Genomic DNA, 7,359 nt, shown 5'->3' on the forward strand with positions numbered 1-7,359 from the left:
CAACAATCTGCTACGAATAATGTAAAGTTTCTTGCGTCTTCTTTTGAGAACTTCAACTTTTCTTGTGATTCTATCATAAGGCTCATCCATCAATGATGGAGTCAAAACTGCATATCAAAAAATCTGGAAGGCCTTGGTGAATTGATCCAAGTAGTTTTTGTTACTGGTGATCGTCAAATCACTTCATAATATTGAAACTTTCAATCTTTCACTTGTTAAAGAAAAATGTTCCTGTGTCGTGTATAAACTCTAAACCATGCTTCTATATTGAATCTACAGTAGACACAATCATCCTGAGAATTGTAACACATTGAATGTCGTTATTAGCGTCCATCATCCTTGCAATGGTAGCAGGCTACATTAATGCAGCCAAAAAATCATCTATTCTTTTTTTTCTGGACAGCCTCTTACGCTGCATCATTTTGATAATCTCGTAAATTATTTATAATACACAAAGTTTTGATCTGTTTAAGACTCAATAGCCTTATCAGGTTCAATCACAAGAATCGTATCTGATAATACAAAACTAGTTTAACTTTGAGCTTTGCATTTGACATCTCAACCAGAAATACAAAATTAGATGTAAAAAAGAAGTGTATATAGCTTACCGCAGTATTGTCCCACACTGCCTCCAGAAGAGGAAAACCAGGACGAGGTGGACATTAAAGATGGCATGTGTGACAGAAACATTCATACCTTTCTCGGCCTTTTGGCTAAGATCAAGTGTAGTATCTGTTCTTATCAGTTTAATATCTGATATGTGGGTCATCGGCCCACATGATATTAAATTTATTTCTTGAGGGGTAGAGTCCATCACACTAGCTTGCTACTGGGGCTCTTAAGCGTCGCCCATGTGTTGCACTATAGCTCGGGCCTGGCGCACCCCACCCAATTCTAGTTCAAACATTGATCAACTGGTACCTTGCAAGTCCCAGAATCCCTACTCTTCTATTTACTTAAACAATTTCATTTTTAAAGACGATAATTGGTTTTTAAATTTTAACCCAACAATTATTGACTTATTTTGATACTCGGTTATGGTCTTATGGTTTCATAACCATTTTTATTCATACAAAGATGATGGCATGGTTACTAACTATGAAGCACGGGTGCGTTTCAAGACTCGGGTACGGGTGCGGGATTCGGGAATTTTTGAAAAAGGTGGGTGTGGGTGCGGCGGGACTCGGTGATTAAAAAATTATTAAAAATATTTTTATATAAAAAAATTCAAATAAATGGTAGAATTTATTATTAAAAAACAATTATTTATGATTTGTTTTTAATAAAATCAATACTTTCGATAATTGTAAACAAAAAACCACATTTCAAGTCGGTCCCTTTACTCATTTTCCAATTCACAAGCCCACCCACATTAAATAATTGACATTCCCACCTACTTAATTTATATTCTTTTATTACATACCTTTATTCTTCTTCCATCCTTTTTTTTTGTCTTCTCATCTTCTTCTTCCTTCATTTTTTTTTTTTTCCTCTCACAAGGTCACATGAAGCAGAAGAATGGCAGCTGCTGCCCATTTTGGACTGTTTTGGCGGCTGTTTCAGCCGGAATCAGCTGTATCGGCCTGTTTTGGTGGCCGTTTCGGCCGGAATCGGCATGTTTTGGTGGCTGTTTTGGCCATATCGTTTACTGTTTCCGCTGGAATCTACCGGAATCGGCCTGAATCGGCGCGAATCTGGCCAAGTCGACGCGAATCGGCGCGAATTAAAAAAAAAGGGAGAGTCGGCGAGTTGGACCCCGGATGCCGCATCGGACTCCGGTATGGCGACCTTGGAGCCACATCGGTGCTTTCTAGGTTACTACCATTGCCATCACCCACTTTAGAATATATATAGGTGAAGATCGGTGGAGATTAGTGAGTAGTACTGAAGTGGGTACTAGTATTAGAAGGAGAGAGTTGGCATGTTAAACGGCTGTCGCTTTTTGTCATTATGTTTGAAAAAGTATCTAAAAATATCAAATTTTTGGATATCTGTACTCTGTCGAAGTAAGGAAACATAACATATATGTTTGGAATAGATTCCATTTTGATAGAATTGAAAAAGCACTCTTCCGTTGAGATGTTTTATACATTTGTCCTATCTCAAGGCATTTTCTTAGACAAAGACTCCGTTTTTTCCTCCTTTCAGAGGGTAAATATCTCTTAGAATAAGGAGTGCGAATCAAACTCATGTTTGAATTCAAATTGAGACACTGCTGCAAATTCTTCCCCTCTATGATGAGTGTGTGTGTGTGTATATATATCTCTTTTTTAGTGGAATTATTGAATTAATGATTATTGAATTATAAACTTAAGGATGCATGTATAAAAGACAGAGTAAGAGTCGTACAAATAACAATCCAACGGTCCAAATTTTTTTTGACACATACTCAATTTGATTTGTACCATACTGCGTTAAACCAAAACATGACCAGCCGATTTGTTTGCCAAGTCTACTTTTTAAGCCAAAATTGTAAGACCATTTCATGTCCAATTTTGACAAAATTTCAATATGTACGATTTATGGACCAATCAGAAAAGATTTCGAGACACAATTTTGCTCTAGGAATAATGTGTGCAATAAACATATCCTTTCAAAGTTTGTGTATTTATAATCTTAAAGATAAAAAAACATAGATGACTTCTCCTTTATTATTTTTGCCAACTACTACTATAAGCTTTGTCCTTACTAATGGTTGCATTGAAGTTAACTATAAAAAAAGGGGTACGGGTGGGTTCCAATAACTACTTCTTTTGGCCTTAGAACCTACAAAATCTCAAGTAGGCCTGACAGTTTCTCACCGCCCTAACCCATCCCACCCCACAAAAGCTTTTTCTTGCCTTGCAAAGGTGGTGGGATAGGAATGGAGCAAGATTTTTTTTTTTTCTACACATTCGGACAGGGTGAGGATGGGTTTAGGCTTTTTAGCCCTACCCCACTCTATTAGTATTAAAAGCTTAGTTTGAATTACTAAGTATTTAAATGCATGAATATTAAGATTTTCTTATTGTGATATTATCTTGTTAAACACTTTAGATAATATTATTTAGTCCTTCTTAGAAATTATTTTGATAATTCAATTGTAATTTTAAGTATATTTATATTAATGAAACAAGTTTTAAAAAACTTTAATAGCTATGTCGCAAGGTGTGACATATTAATATGAAGAAAGTTTTGCAATGTGGGGCGGGGCCTTGCGAAGCCCCAAGGGGTAGGGATGGGACAAGGAAATTTGCCTCGCCATGTAGGACGGGGCGAGAATGGGGTAAGACAAAATCGTGCAGGGCGGAGGTGAAGATCCCATCCTTCGGCCTCATCCCACCCCATTGCCATCCCTTATTCAAAGATGTTATATGATTATTATATATTTTGTTTATTTGTCAAAAAATAAAGGATTGACTATTTCCCTTTCTAATTGCTTTAAGAATGTTTTTCATTTTCATCCATGCTAGTCGAAAACCTACACCAACTATAGGAAAATGTAATATAATTATTTGATAAGAAAATAATGTAAAATTTGTAGGTTAAATAGTGCATGTGTTATATAAAAGTATTTTCTATTTTTATAAGTTTTATGTAATGGAACATATAATGATTTTTGCATTCAACAACAATACATAGTAGTATATATATAAATGAAGATGATGTTATTATAAGGGCTTGTTATTACAGAAGGAATATGTGCCTCATCTGGAAAAAGATTTAAGACAGAAATGGAAGATAGGGGGCACGAAAGTGAGAGAGCTTGATAAAGGAGTGATGTTCCCAAAAGACAACATTGCGGGAGATATGAAGACAATGAGAGACAGGGTCATAACACCGATACCTCTTTTGAGTTTCGCCAAAGCCAAGAAAACAACAAAGCCTTAACCGATGCTCAAGTTTGTTATGCTCATGTAGTTGAAGAATAGCGAAACAAGCAGAATCGAATGAGCGAAGGTGGTGATAGTCTAAAGGTGACCCAAAAAGGTGTTCATATGGAGTTTGATTTTGGATAACAAGACTTGGAATGCGATTAATAGCATGAACAACATGAAGAGTAGCTTCGCCCAAAAAACGAGTAGGAACTTTGGTAGAGAAAAGGAGAGCACAGATAGTGTCAAGAATATGATGAAGTTTTCGTTCAGCTCTACCATTTTGCAGAGAGGTACTTGGACAAGTTAGATGATGAACAGTGTCATATGAATGCAAAACAGCTTGGAAAGCATATTGAGTGTACTCAAGAGCATTATCAAATCGAAAATTTTTGATACGTTTGAAAAATTGAGTTTCAACCATTTTTGCAAAATTAGAATGTACTTACAATAATTCAGAATGATGTTTCATATGAAAAATCCAGCTATAGCAGGAATAATAATCAATAAAGACAACAAAATATCGAGATCTACCAATACTAGAAACAGAGGAAGGCCGCCAGACATCGGAATGAATTAGGTCAAAGATATCAGTGGACATTGATTCACTAGTATTGAAAGGCAAAGCTAGTTGTTTTCCTAACTGACATCAAAACACAATCAAAATTTTCTGTAGACATTGAACCTAACAAACCTCTAGAAGCCAAGTGTTGTACCTGAGAGGAAGATGAGTGACCAAGTCGGGCATGCCAAAATGCAAGGGAAGGAATAGAAGAAACTGTAGTAGCTATAGCAACAGAAATAAGAGCAACAAGTGGAAGACAAAGGTTGTCCATGGGAAACATACGCCCAACTCTGGGATCGGTTCCAAGCTCATGTCCCGTCCTCAGATCCTGCACAATACACCTAGAATAATCAAAGATAATGCAATAACCCAACTAAACTAATTGTCTCACTGAAAATAAATTATAAGAAAGGTCAAGCACATTAAAGACCCCAGGAACCAAGAGGTTGGAGATTGAAACGGAATCTATATTATGACCAGACATTGTGGAACCATTTGCTGTGCAAATATTAAGAGGGTGTTGTGCTGGTTTAAGGTTCAAAAATAAGGACAAGTGAGGTGTCATGTGATTGCAACAAGCAGAATCTATAAGCCAAGAGGAAAGAGACATAAGCTAAGGGAGAAGAGGAATAAGATGCATTACCAACCATATGAATGACATTAGCAATGATGTTTTTAAGGTCATCTCTGGAAATGGTGAAAGTGGATCCAAAGGACTTAGACTATGCAGAGATAGGAGCCATGGGTTGGACACTCTCAGTGTTAGCAACCGTAACAGCAGAAATGGAACTGCTGATTTATTACGTTGATAACAAGTCTTAAAATCATAGCCAAAACGTTTACAAAAATTGCAAAAACGTTTGTTGGATTGTCGGTGACGATTGTTGCAATAAAAAGAAGACACGTCCTTATTCTTCATTTAAAAGCAAAATATGCAAAAATGGACTAAAAAAATGAAATTTATGTGAAAAATTGGGTAAGGAGCACCTGGACTGGAAAAAGTCAACTTTGCGGAAAGTCAACGATCAACGGCACTGTGAACTCACTGTGACGATGTAAGCAGCTGACGTAAGCAACTGACTGGTGATGACATGGCCTAATGACGTAAGCAATGACTTGGAGTGATGACATCAGCTAGGGCTTACGTGAATGCTAACGTGGGAGTGATGATGTTAGAGATGACGTTAGAAGGTAACCCAGTGGCGTGTGGGGCGCATGAGGCGCAAGGATCAACTTGTCGAAACTTTGGGCGGCGCATGAGGGCGTGTGGGGCCTTTGATGACGGTCAAGTTTCTACCAAGTAGTAGATCGGTGGAGGACGATCTTAGTGGTACCTGCAAAAACATAATTAGGGCAAGGATCACGGTGGCGACAATATGGCAATGGTCTCAAAACTCTGAACGACGACGACTGCAGGTTTGAAACCAAAGACGATAATTGAGATGCGTCAAAGGTTTAACGGCGAATGGCTGCAGCAGTAGTTTTAACGGCAGAAGCAATTGTGAGTCTAGAGTAACACCAATGAGAGACAAGACTACGAAGAAAAAGTCAGAGCAATGGCTCTGATGCCATGTTAGAAACACTAAATAAGTGTATTGTATTTCTCAAGTAATAGAGTATACATGAGTGCTTTTATATAAGAGGCAGAGTGTGCAGTACAAGTGTGCTATACAAGTAAATAAGGTTAGCCTAAAGCTCACATACACATTAACACTGCCAAAAGTACCTTCAAAAGATTTTGCCTTGGGCTATCCTTTGTCCCTGGCTCTCTTGCTTTCTTTGCATTTAATGACACAGATTAGCCCAAGAAACTCATTGACTGGCGCTCAACCATAGGCTTTGTCATTTTCTTAGGTAACACTCCTGTTACTTGGTTTACAAAGAGATAAGCAACCATAACTCACTGTATGGAACTCTGGCAACATTGGCTAAAGATGATACCAAAAGACGTTGGTGACTTTCTTTCTCATAATTATGTTCTATGGTTCGATAATATCTCCACCTTAGCCATTGCTTCTAATCTTATTTTCACATAGGAACAAACCATATTGAGGTTAATTATCACTTAATGAGGGAAAAGGAAAGTTCATGTCTAGGCTCAATCTGTTAGCAAATCTCTTCACTTAATTTATTTTTTCCTATACTTTAGTTTATTGGTGATTTGTTTGTGCTACCACGCATTTACATGTTAAATTGGTTAATTAATTAAACTTGGCTAATTAATCAATTAATTCATTGCAAGGGGTCAATACGTTTTTGGCGTATCAATCTCTAAGCAGGGCAAATCTTCAACACTAACTAAATATGAAGAGAGAACAAGAGAGGGGAAATGGCAAGAATATACCAGAAGATTTGGTAGTCGTTGGTTCTAGAAAACCATTAAATCAAACTAACCATTAAAAGTATTTAGTACTCACCCTGAGGTCAATACATGATAAGTTCAAACCATTCGACTTAGAGAATTTACGCAAAACAGAGTTGTATTGCATATCCCCAGCTGCAGCCTACAATGGCGGACCACTTCATTGATGAGGACAGAGTCAACATACTTGGGAGCTTCAGTCATTTCAATTTCAAAGACACTTTCAACATAAACTTTAGTTGTGGGTTGCCCAAAGCAACGTTAAAACTTCAAAATTGCATTGAAGAGGTCCAATTTGATTGCTGTCATCAAATATATAAGCTCCTTACTTCTCTTTTCAATATTATATAAGCTCAATTTCTTAAATAAATTTCTGCCATCTTTGAATAAAAAAAAAAATATACGGCTAGTAGTGGTTAAAGAATGGATAACCCATTAAATAAAAAATTGCGATTAAGGTTGAAAAATTGCCGAGTCTTTTATGCTTCGTTTGTTAAAAATCAATTGACCGATTCACTGACTCCTATCTATAAATACACATATCCCCATATGCTATGCTTCCCACCCCTCACCAAAGC

General features: G+C 37.0%; 1 non-coding gene across 1 annotated transcript; it reads left to right on the plus strand.

Moving 5' to 3' along the window:
* Positions 1-692: 692 nt before the first annotated feature.
* On the plus strand, positions 693-888 carry LOC142626571 (U2 spliceosomal RNA). Its single transcript, XR_012842566.1, has one exon. It is a non-coding gene; the product is annotated as a U2 spliceosomal RNA (small nuclear RNA).
* Positions 889-7,359: the final 6,471 nt, after the last annotated feature.

This window comes from Castanea sativa, chromosome 2 (genome assembly GCF_040712315.1).
Source record: "Castanea sativa cultivar Marrone di Chiusa Pesio chromosome 2, ASM4071231v1".
Classification (NCBI taxonomy): domain Eukaryota; kingdom Viridiplantae; phylum Streptophyta; class Magnoliopsida; order Fagales; family Fagaceae; genus Castanea; species Castanea sativa.